We start from the raw sequence: 12144 nt of genomic DNA on the forward strand, positions 1-12144 counted from the left end.
AAAGATTTGTTCACTCTTTTGAGCTACTGCATCCATAGGTGTAGGTCAAGTTCATCAAATTGTATCAGACTACTCATTTTTCCCTCTTCTTTCTTCTTCTAGTTGAGCTCTGATCATCCACTCATTGAAGCTAGGTCAAGTGGGTATTATCTGCAAGTGTGAGTGTTCTTATGCATATGCCCTCTCTTCTTATCAGCTGAACCCTTCACTCTCCACTCTAGTCCTCTGTGGCTATATCACTGACTCTTGGCCCAAGAGCCCCCAGGTCTAGCCACACTGTTGGCCAACCAGGTCTCCATCCAGGTTCACAGGAGTCTATTGAACGTTGTAGGGCTTAGCTCGCCACTTCATTGCTGTTTTTCCCTCACTTGCCTTTATCGGTGACCAAGGTGGTCACCAATCAGAGTGCATGTCTGCTCATGCATTCCCATTGAGTTTTAGTCTTGGAAGGCGGTTTGCCCTGAGGGGGACCCAACCACTTGCCTTGATGTTCATTTACTTTTCTAAAGGATGTGTTCCCCTTGTTTCAGATTCCAAGTGTTATTCATCATCTTTAGAACCAAATTAACTTAAATGCTTAACATCCTCAAGGAAGTTCCCCTTTGTGATCTGTTTTATCTTCCAGTTTGATGTTTTTTGTCTTTTTTCTTACTTGATGGGGCTGCAATAAGAGTTTCAACTGAGATGATATGGATGTTGTAGATTAATGGATGATGATTCTCCATGACTGTTTCTTATTGTCCCTGGAATATTCACGTAATGTATAGGTCATATCAGTTCCAAGGTTAACTAACTTCAACTGCTTCCTGTAACTTGGCTAATATACTCTGCTTTACAGCTGATAATCTTGTTTCTAACTACCATCATGTTAGTTCAGACTCTTAGCAACCCTGCATAGGGTTTCCAAGGAGCGCTTGGTGAGCTTGCTGTTCAAACCGACATTGCAGTCCAGCACATTAATCCACAGCACCACACCAGGACTCTGGAGGTGTTTGGGGATATGTTTCTGTCCAGGAAATCTCTTTTAAAAAGGCTTTGGGATCATCATTTTCACCTGTCCTATATTGAAATGTGTGGTGCTGTGGGCTAATGCATCAGACTGCAAAGTTAGTGGTTCAGGCTCAACAGCTGCCCCTTGGAAACCCTATACAGGGTTGCTATGGGTTGGAATCGACTCAACGGCACTTAACAACAAACAACATATTGAAATGAAATGACTTAATTCCTATAAACTTTCATCGCCTTCATAAATAGAACACCGAGCTTCTAGTTCCATCTCCTGGTCCTCATTGGAACTCAGAGCGTCTCCCAGGAGGACTGCATTTGTGACAACAAAGAGAAAGCGAGAGCAGTGCCCCGAGACTCTGACGTCCCCCTTTAGTCTTCTCCACTGTGATCTCACCCTTCACATTCTGCAGATATAAGTCACTCTCACCCCTAGCCAAAAAGCAGGGGAACGCCAAAGGTGTCTTGTGGGTGGGGAGCCAGAGGGGGCTGCAGGAGGGACATTAAGGCATCTGGGAAGAGGCAGCAGGATGGTAACAACAGAGGCTTGTGAGGCTCTGCCTCTCTGCAGTCTGTTTTGATAAATAAAGTTTTATTGGAACACAGCCACACACATTTGTCTTGTTTCTAGCTGCTTTTACACTACAAAGGCAGAATTAAGTAGCTGGGACAGAGTCTGCATATATCTGGTTGTTTAGTGAAAATGTTTGACTAACCCTGGATTTATCCTGGTATGGCGCTATAGGATGAGCTCTGGGTTTCATTGAACCATAAGGTCAGCAGTGCAAACCTTATAGGGCAAGTTCCACTTTGTCCAATAGGGTTGCTGTGAGTCAGAATCAACTAGATGGCAATAGGTTTGATTTTAGTTTTAAGTAAGTAAATTCTGGATACTTGTCAGGTTACTTCAGCTTAGTTTCCCAAGTGCTTTTGAAAAGGAAAGGTAAAACATTAACTGCTAGAATGCTAATCAGGTTACCAAGCAGAACCAATCTTCTGGTTTCCCTCCTGTCTTCAAACAGGTCCGCAACGTAGCCCCTCCCCAACTCTGACCCCATATAAGCCCATGCTGACTGCATTTGGGGCTCAGAATCTGGAAGTTAGCTCCTCTGAGCTAGCCAGCTTAATAAACATGAAACTTTGTTTCGCCTCTCTGAGTGGCCTTGGTTTCTCCGACTCTGGATCTACAGCTGCTATAACACTCTAGAATTTAGAGCTGTTGTTACACTTTATTTTGTCTTAGAAATAGACAAACAGCATACAAGTAAGAACAAGCAAAGTTTATTTATTCAGAGTTTGCTATAGCCCTGGTGGTGCTGTGGGTTAGGTGTTAGGTTGCTGATCTCAAGGTTAGTGGTTCAAACCTACTAGCCACTTTATGGAAAAAGATGAGGCTGCCTGCTACTGTAAAGATTTACAGACATAGGGAGAAGTGCAGAAGTTAAAGAGAATAGCGGTGAATACTGTTAACTGACGGCACATGGAGGAGATGGCAATTAGTGTAATGAAACAAAATGTATGGTTTGTTGAATATGGAACTGATGATCTGCTCTGTAAACCTTCATTCAATTCACAATAAAATGTGTTTTTAAAAAAGTGAGAGATTTATGGTCTCAGAAACCCTACTTTGTCCTGTTTTTGTTGTTAAGTGCCGTCGAGTCAGTTCCGACCCATAGCGACCCTGTACAGGGTTTCCAAGGCTGTAAATCTTTACAGGAGCAGAAAGCCTCATCTTTCTGCCACGGAGCGGCTGGTAGTTTCAAACTGCTGACCTTAACGTTTGCAGCCCAAATCGTAACCACTACGCTACCAGAGCTCCTTAGTATTCATATATTCTGGTGTTTTTAGGTTACTTTGTCCTATAGTGTTGTTATAAGTCAGAATCGACTCAATAGTGGGGTTTGCTATAGCAAGAGTCTGCCTCATTTTCATTTGTTGGAGACTCAAAATCAGGTTGTTATTGGTGTTGTTGAGTGCCATCAAGTCAATTCCCACCCACAGGGACCCTGTATAGGGTTTCTGAGGAACATCTGGTGAGCTTGAACCACCAATCTTGCAGTTCAAATGACTTTGCAGTCTGATGCATTAGTCCACAGTGCCCAAAAAGCTTTTGAGTGGGGAAAAAGAGAAGATTCCAGGTGTGCATGGGAAAGCAGGAGGGGGTCTAACTAGAAGCAGGGCACTCAATGTGATTGGTTAGGGGGTATATCTGACTATCTCTGGTTGTTTGTAAATGGGGATAAAAGTTAAGAAAGTTAATTGACATAATTATTATGTGGTTATCAATCGAGTCTTGACTATTTGGAGCCCACTGTTATAGAGTCTCTTGTCTAACTTCCTATAGACACTGATTTGCCTTCCTGGGATAAATCTTACAGATCAGTGGGTCCAAATTCTACTTTGATATGTTCTAGCCATTGTCCATTTGTTCATTTAATCTCCCAATCTATAAGTTAAGGATCATGATAGTTTCTACCTCATAAAATTTTGGGAAGATTAAATCCACATAAAATGCACCCAGCCAAGTGCCTGATACATTTTTAAGTCTCAATGAATGTTATTCACTATATTATACTTGCCCCATAAAACTCAGAGCTCTTTCAAGGCAAGCTCTAATGCTATTGTCCCAATGCTGTATTTTTTGCTAATAACATGCCCCTCTAAATAACACACAGATACACACTCTGTACACAGTACACATGGGAAACTAACACATGAGGGGGGTCTGCAGTTTGCAAACACTGTATAAGAGGTGTGTTGTTTGCAGATACAGTAGTCCCTGCCTCTATAAAGGGGTCTGGTGCATGCTAAGTGCTGCATAGAGATATTTATGGAGTGAATGAATGAATCATGGGACTTCAGATAGGAACCCAGAACTGCAGAGAATCTTGTTAGTCCATCTCAGGTAGTGGATAATCTGTTATTTATTTATTTAAAATAAATATATATGTATCTGACTTTGCAGTCCCCATCATCACACAGAAATTCAGGCAACATTCTGTCTTGAAGCTAAGAGAAGCTGCTCCCCAACCATCACACTGGAGAGGGCCAGTAATGGGGTAGATTCTGCCTCTCAGTGATAATTTGACTTTAGTAAATTATTCAGGTATTTGCTTAATTATCAAAAGCTTTTAACTGCCTGTCTTTTTTTTTTTTTTGAAACACTGCCCGCTCCTGCAATTGGTATTATGGAAATTGGTGTCAATATTTACAATCTGACTCAATAGTACTCAAAGTTTCAGTGATACTGTAAATTAGCAAGGAATACCATCTGTGTACGATGTCTCATCAACCTGCTTCTTTGACCTTGACAGAGGCTGCTGTGCAAAGAATGGAGCCTTAGGATCCAGGCACTGCCCCAGGACCAACCCCCCAAATCTCTAGCCCCTCTGTCTGGCAGCTACACCCTGTCCAACACCCATCTAGCTTTAAATGTCTCCTGAGAAGAAGATGCAGCCTCAGTTCTAAACCTGAGATTCCCTCAGTCCTGCTGATTCCACTTTCTCAAAGCTTCTGCCACTGCCATATTTCAGAGCTTTATAACTTCCTCCTCCAGTTACATCCTTCTAACTCCAGTCTTCCATTGATCCTTCCAGAGATATGACCTAAGCCATTTTTCAGTTTGCAACCCTCCAAAGACCGTGGCGCTGTGAGTTAATGCACCAGACTGCAAAGCTGTTTGAACGGCAAGTTCGGCAGTTCAAGCTCACCAGCTGCTCTTTGGAAACCCTACACAGGGTCATTATGGGTCAGAACCGACTCGACGGCACTTAACAACAACAAAGACTCCCCAAGACCTGTAGTTTATCTCTCATACTCCCTGCCTTCCAATTCACTGACTAGAGCTACACCATCTAGTATGATAGGCACCACCTTTAAATATGGAGTCCTGGTGTGGAGCTGCAGGTTAATGCGCTAGACTGCAATATTGGTTTGAACCACAAGGTTGGCAGTTCAAACTCACCAACCGCTCCTTGTAAACCCTGTAAACCCTATACAGTATTGTTAAGGGTCAGAACCAACGCAACGGTACTTAACAACAACTTTTAAATACAAATTTTAATTCAAATAAAAATCAACATTTTGTTTCTTAGTCACACTATGCACAATGCAATTCCTCAGTAGATGCTGTTGTTAGCTATGGTAGAGTCAGTCCCTACACACAATAGAACAACATGCTGCCTGGTCCCACACCCTCCTCATAAGCGGCAGATCAGACTATTGTGGTGATCTATAAGGTTTTCATTGACTGGATTTCAAAAGTAGGCCACCAGGCCCTCCTTCCTAATCCATCTTGGTCTGGACGGTGTGCTGAAACCTGTTCGGTACCATAACAACACGCAAGTCTCCACTGACAGAAGATGAGTGGGGGGGTGTGCCTGAGAGGCAGTGGCTAGGATTCAAACTCAGAAAAGGCTTGCATGTCTATGGTTGTTCTTGGGAAGAAGGCTGGGCAGTAGCAGGGCTAGTATAATGAACTGTGTACAATAAGAGTTCAGAATGGAATTGCTTCCATTCAAAAAGGAGTCTACCATAAAAGCATCGGGGAGGCACTGGCAGGACAAGCATCCTGTCTCTGGACTGCAGTTGGAACCCCAGGCTGGGTTCAAGACGCTTGGCTATGGAAGGTCATGCAGTGGTCAGAGCTAGAAACACTGTTGCTTGTTTCAAGGACTGGTCTGAAGTTGGTCACTCCTGCAAGACAATTGTAAAGTGGTTTATTAGACCCGTAAAACATTCTTAGCTCATTTGTTTCAAGATCTGGCTGCTCTGATATTCAATAATTGCTTGGATATTCATTAGTGCTCAAAAAGGGAGATGGGAAAGGGCACAGCCCTCAGCATTTCTTAAAACTTTGGTCACAATATTTTGATTAGTAAATGGCCCAGATATTAATATTGTTTTCTGGACTCCCTTTTCTCCTTGGATCAATATTTTAATCTGTTCCCAGGGTTGTTTCAGAAAGAGTATAGTATTGTTTTTAAAAGTGTGGCTCTGTATAAGCAATGGACTATGAACCACTAGGTTGGCAGTTCAAGTCCACCAGTTGCCATGTGGGAGATAGATGAGGCTCTCTGCTCCCACAAAGATTTACAGCCTCAGAAATTTTATGTATAATCACTATGAGTTGGAACCAACTTGACTGCACTTAACAACAATGGGGGGAAAAAAACCCTAAACTCAAATGTATTTTCTAAAGCCCCTTTATTAAGTCTTAAACATAACAAAGACAAGACAAAGACAGAGAGAAATTATCTACATAAGAAAGGCCAGAATAAGACCCTTGTTGTTGTTGGTAAGTGCTGTTGAGCGATTCCGACCCATAGCGACCCTGTATAGGGTTTCCAAGGAGCAACTGGTGAGCTTGAACCACCAACCTTGCAGTTCAAACGACTTTGCAGTCTGACGCGTTAGCCCAGAGTGCCACACCAGGACTCGAATGAGACCATAATGGTGTCCAAAAGATTCAGTGGGTCACATGGTTATTTATTTATGTTGTTGTTGTCAGGTGCCATCGAGTCGGAACCAACTCATAGTGACCCCATGCACAGCAGAACGAAACAATGTCCGATCGTGGGCCAACCTCACTACCACCACCACACTTGGCGCCATCAATGATGCCACCTGGCTGATCCATCTTTGTTGCAGACTGTGTAAGACTAGTCAGAGGTTCGAGGCCCTTTAGGGCCGAGTGTAACAAATGAGGCCACTGGCAGTTAATGGCAAATTGCTTTCATATTAATATTCAGGTATATATATTAAATTAATACACTGGAGCCTTTGAAAATCCACAGATAAATGTGATATTTTCCTAAAGCCTAAGACTAAAGGTTGCAAGGTCAAGCCTTTCTCCAAAAGGATTAACTAAAAATATCTTAGCTACTTCTCGGTTCTTTGTTCTATAGACAAAGAACCCATCCTCCCTAATCCCTTTTCCAGGTGCAGCCCATTCACTTGGGCATCTCCTGCAGAACTCTCACCTTCCCCCAACTGACCTCAGGGGCTATAGATATGTTAATTGGGCCTGAGAATCCAAGTTGCTGGCCTGGGATTCAAACCAGTGAAGTACAATGTAAAGTTACCTGAATGTCTGGAAAATTACTGATGTTAGATGTTTCCTGTTTTAGTCCCTCCCAGCTTGGTGTGAAACTCCTCCCCTAAATAAAGCAGAGGCCCGGGCCTCCCCAGGTGTGCATTGCTGGTTGGAAGGCATGGAGTAAAGATTGTGGTGCATTACTGGTTGGAAGGCATGGAGTAAAGATTGCGGTGCATTACGGGTTGGAAGGCATGCATTAAAGATTGCAGGGCAGTGAGTCGCTGCCTGCAGAGGCCATGATGCCTGTAGTCCCAAGCCTGCCCACCAGTGATGTATCCACCCTGGCTTTGGGGTGCTTCATTGTCTCCCTTCTTCTGTTTGTCTGTGTATTCTTTCGCTATCCCTATCGCCGCTGGATCTCCCCTCCTCGTGAACCAAAAACTCATGACAACTATGTCGAGGGAAAACCCCGACACATCTTGTTGGAGGTCTTCCTCTTTTTCTCTGACCCTCCACCTTACCCAGCATGACATCCTTCTCCAGCGACTGTTCTCTCAGGACAATGTGTCCAAAGTATGAGAGACAAAGCCTAGCCATCTTGGCCTCCAAGGAACGCTCTGGTTGCACTTCGTCCAAAACAGATCTATTGGTTCTTTTGGCAGTCCATGGCCCTTTCAGTATTCTCCTCCAACACCACAACTCAAAGGCATCAATTCTTCTACGATCTTCCTTATTCACTGTCCAGCTTTTGCATCCATATGAGGCTATTGAAAATACCATGGCTTGGGTCAGGCGCACCTTAATCCTCAAGCTGACATCTCTGCTCTTCAACACTTTAAAAAGTTCCTGTGCAGCAGATTTGCCCAATGCAATACGTCGTCTGATCTCTTGACTGCTGCTTCCACGAGTGTTGATAGTTGATCCAAGAAGAATGAAGTCCTTGACAACTTCAATCTCTTCTCCATTGATAAGAATGCTGTTTATTGGTCCACTGGTGAGGATTTTTGGAAGCTGGAAAACAAAAGAAATTCATCACAAAATCATGACTGGTAGCAGATGAATTCCTCATGGGGTGGATTATGGAAGTGGGGAAATGGCCCATCATTGGGATATGTACACTCGTGCAGATTAGAAAAATTGATAGGATTGATTCTGGGCCCTCTGACACATCGGTCAGAGTAGGACTTATGACCACAGGACTCTGGTACCCCAATTTCCATTAAGCCATTCAGGACATGCCCAGGCTGATCCCTGAGAGGGAGACTGCCCCTCCCCCCTTGGGTAGTAAAGCCTCTTTCAAATGCACACTACCTGAGAGCAGTTGTTGTTAGGTGTCATGGAGTTGGTTCCCACTCACAGATACCTTATGTGCAACTGAAGGAAGCAACAGCCTCACAATCTCTGTTAACTTGATCCCATTGCTGCTGCCACTATGCCAATATATTTCCAGTTAGTGGTCAGAAAGAAGGAGGCTGAATTTATGTCAAGGCTCAAAATGGATTTAGGGCTCCCACTATAAACCGTGGACTTCTGCAAGCCGAGTGCTCAGAATTTAAGTTCTAATACAACAGGATGTGACTTTGCATTTCATAGTGACTTGGATTTATAAACCTGGACCTCTGTACTCTGTTCATCCTAACCCCCCAGCTCCGGAGAAACCTGCTTCCTTTCCTTCTCTTATTTTCTCAGGAACTCAGCGGTTCCAGAAGAAGCCCCAGACTGGTAGCTTGTAATGGTAATTTTCCATTCTCCTTGGTATTCCTTGTTACTGCATCTTTGCAATGCCCCATATCTTCCTCCGAGCAGGAAGAAATGATTACTTCTTCCTCTAAGGCAGCATTTTCTTTCTATTCCTTATTGTGCAATCATTAAGTCATGGTATTCTCTAGGGAAATCACTTTAATCTCTTCAGTGGTATTTTACAAGTCCCTGAAGGTGATTCCAGTACAACTGAGTAATATTTCACTACAGAATTAAAGAAGGAATGAGCTGTTAGAAAAACTGTATTGTGCTGTTTAACTTGAATGCCTCTCTCTCCAGAGGTGGTCCTCTGACTGAATGGCCTGGCTGACAGGCGGGGGCCCTTGGGGCCTGTTTTTCTCTGCTTCCTTCTTAGAGCTGACCCCCACACTTCCTTTCCATAGGCCACCTAGGCATCTTGCTTTTGCCTTAACTGCTAACTGACTGAGGCTCTAGAAGACCACAGTGGGAGGATGGTTTAGGGTGTTTTGCATTTAAAGAGCACAGGAAGAACCTTCAAGAATCTAAGAGATGAAGTTGTTAAGGAGGGATTATAGGCAGTGAAGCTGACGGTTTACAGAAGTAGATAGAAGTTCTGGTGTGGCGCTGTGGGTTAATGTGCTGAACTGCAATGTCCGTTTGAACTGCAAGGTTGGCAGTTCAAGCTCACCAGCTGCTCCTCAAAAACCCTACACAGGGTCACTATGAGTCAGAACTGACTTGATGGCACTTAACAACAACAACAAAAGAGGTCACCTCCAGAGATCAACACAGTCTCTCTCTCTGTTTTCCCTGCTTCCACTGGTACACCAGGCTGCTAAGGCTACTCCTTTTAAACATTTAATTTCCCCACCCATCTCAGTCTTACAGAAACTTCTCATACACAGATGTTTGCTGAACAGAATTCGTTAAAACACACAGCTTCATACTATAGGCATAGCTCGTTTTCTTGCACTTCACTTTACTGTGCTTCAAAAATATTGCATTTAAGTTGAAAATTTGTGGCAACCCTGTGTCGAGCAAGTCTATAGTCTTCGTTTTTCCAACAGTATGAGCTCACTTTGCGTCTCTATGTCACATTTTTGTAATTCTCACATATATCTTTTTTTTTTCACAATGCTATTATTTCACACTTAATTCCTGTTATTGTTGTTAAGTGCTATTGAGTCCATTCTGACTCATAGTGACCCTGTATAGGGTTTTCAAGGAGTAGCCAGTGATTTTGAACCGCCAGCCTTGTAGTTAGCAGTTCAGAGCTTATCCTAAAGCATCAAACCAGGACTCTATTCCACATAATAGATTACAGCGTACTGTAAACATGACTTCTGTAAGCACTTGGAAAACATAAACTTCATGTAACTTGCTTTATTGTGGTGGTCTCGAGCTGAACCCACACTATCTCTGAAGGAGCTCTGGTAGCATAGTGGTTACGAATCGGGCTGCGAACCTTAAGGTCAGCAGTTCGAAACTACCAGCCGCTCCGCAGGAGAAAAATGAGGCTTTCTACTCCCGTAAAGATTTACACCCTCAGAAACCCTGTACAAGGTCACTGTGGGTTGGAACTGACTCAACGGCACTTAACAACAACATGCTTATGAAGGAGTCTTGGTGTGGCGCTGTGGGTTAATGCACTGGGCAGATCTGTTGGTTTGATCTGCAAGGTCAGCAGTTTAAGCTCACCAGTCGTTCCTTGGAAATCCTGTACAGAGTTACTATGGCTCAGAACCGTCTTGACGGCACTTAACAACACACAATACCTATATAGATTCTCTCAGTAGCTGGAGTCTAGACTGTCTTTAGGTGTTTTCTTATTGTCAGTTTCTCTATCTGTGAAATGTTAATAACCAAAGGGTAGGCTATTCTGCACTCCTGAAGAGTCTTTAATTGGAGGAACTTAACAAAGTAGACTATTTCCAAAAGATGAAGTCGGTTCTTTATCATTTATTTTTCCTTGAGATTCTAGGATTAAACTATATGCTTCTGGAAATAGTTATTAATATACTATTTCCCCAGAGCAATGTGATAGTTTCTATTTCATTAACCAGACATAATCGAAGCTCACAGACTATGAAAGCTGGCCAAGTTGATCCCACCTAATATCAACCCCACAGGACAGAGTACAGCTGCCCCATAGGGTTTCCTAGGCTGTCAATCATTACCTAACAGGCAGCCACATCTTTCTCTCTCCAAGCAGCTGGTGAGTTTGACTCTTTGGTTAGCATCCGAGTGTGTGACCACTGCCCCACCAGAGCTCCTCTTGGAGGGGACTTGAAGGGTCCTCTAATTCAAGATTTTCCACTCATGCTGATACTTGCAGTCACTTGTGGAACTTTTGAGAAAATGTACTCTGCCTGGGCCCTACCCCCAGGCCAATTAAATCAGACATTCTAGGCCAAACTTGAACATCTTTTATGAAAACTTCCCAGGTGACTTCAAGTGTCCCACGTCTAGCTAGAGTAAAGCATCAATGATCTCATTCTTGTATGACTCAACAAGGAAGAGACAGTGTGGGGAGGTGATGTGAGTCAAATCAAAGTTTCACAGGAAGGAATTAGAACTGATGTCTCAGATTTGGATTCTGTACACATTAGTCCTCTATTTTCCTCCGTCTTAGAGAGAAAGGAAAGGGCTACTTTTGAGGTACCTACCACTGATCACTGCCCTCCTCCTCAGGACTTTTGATTTAGAGCTTCCAGATGGAGTCACAGGTCACAGAGGAGCTAGGAGGATAGAACACCAAAGGAGGTCCCCAGCAGCATCGCTCAGTCAACCTTTTTTTTTAATGTTTTATTGTGAGTTATGTGATAGTTTACATGGGAGAACATTAGTTTTATATTCATTCTTTCATATATCTTTTCCTTGCCATGGTTACAATCCCCTCCATGCATCATAAACCAACCAAAGGGTATATACCCTGCAAGCCTGCCTGCCTCCCCACTTCTCCCTACCCCTTCCCCAAAGCCCCCCCCCCTCAGCACACAGTCCCTCTCCCTCTCTGGATCTAAAGTCCCCAGCTGCTCCATCTCTCCACTTCATCATCTCTGCCTCCATCTCAGGCATCACTGCTTCTCTGACTTGGGTCCCGTACTCCACTCTTCTCCATTAATCGTCCTATGGACCTCCGCTCCTAGACTGGAAAGTTAATCACTCCCTCCCTTGCTATAAAACGTCTACCTTTACATTTCCAACCCTCACAATCAGTCCTGATAACAATTATTCACTATTGTATAACAAGAGACCCATCTGCATTTCATTTCATCAGCCCCGCCTAGACAGATTGGATACTACTCACTAGAGACTCTGCCTTCCTCTTGGCCCTATAGCTCTAGGTTCCCTCTTGAAAGCTTGTAAGCCAGTCACTT

General features: G+C 43.5%; 1 pseudogene; it reads right to left on the reverse strand.

Moving 5' to 3' along the window:
• Positions 1–540: 540 nt before the first annotated feature.
• The window catches only part of LOC102827471, a 25320-nt pseudogene continuing 13716 nt past the window's right edge, over positions 541–12144 (reverse strand).

Source organism: Chrysochloris asiatica, unplaced genomic scaffold, assembly GCF_000296735.1.
Source record: "Chrysochloris asiatica unplaced genomic scaffold, ChrAsi1.0 scaffold00024, whole genome shotgun sequence".
NCBI classification, from domain to species: Eukaryota; Metazoa; Chordata; class Mammalia; order Afrosoricida; family Chrysochloridae; genus Chrysochloris; species Chrysochloris asiatica.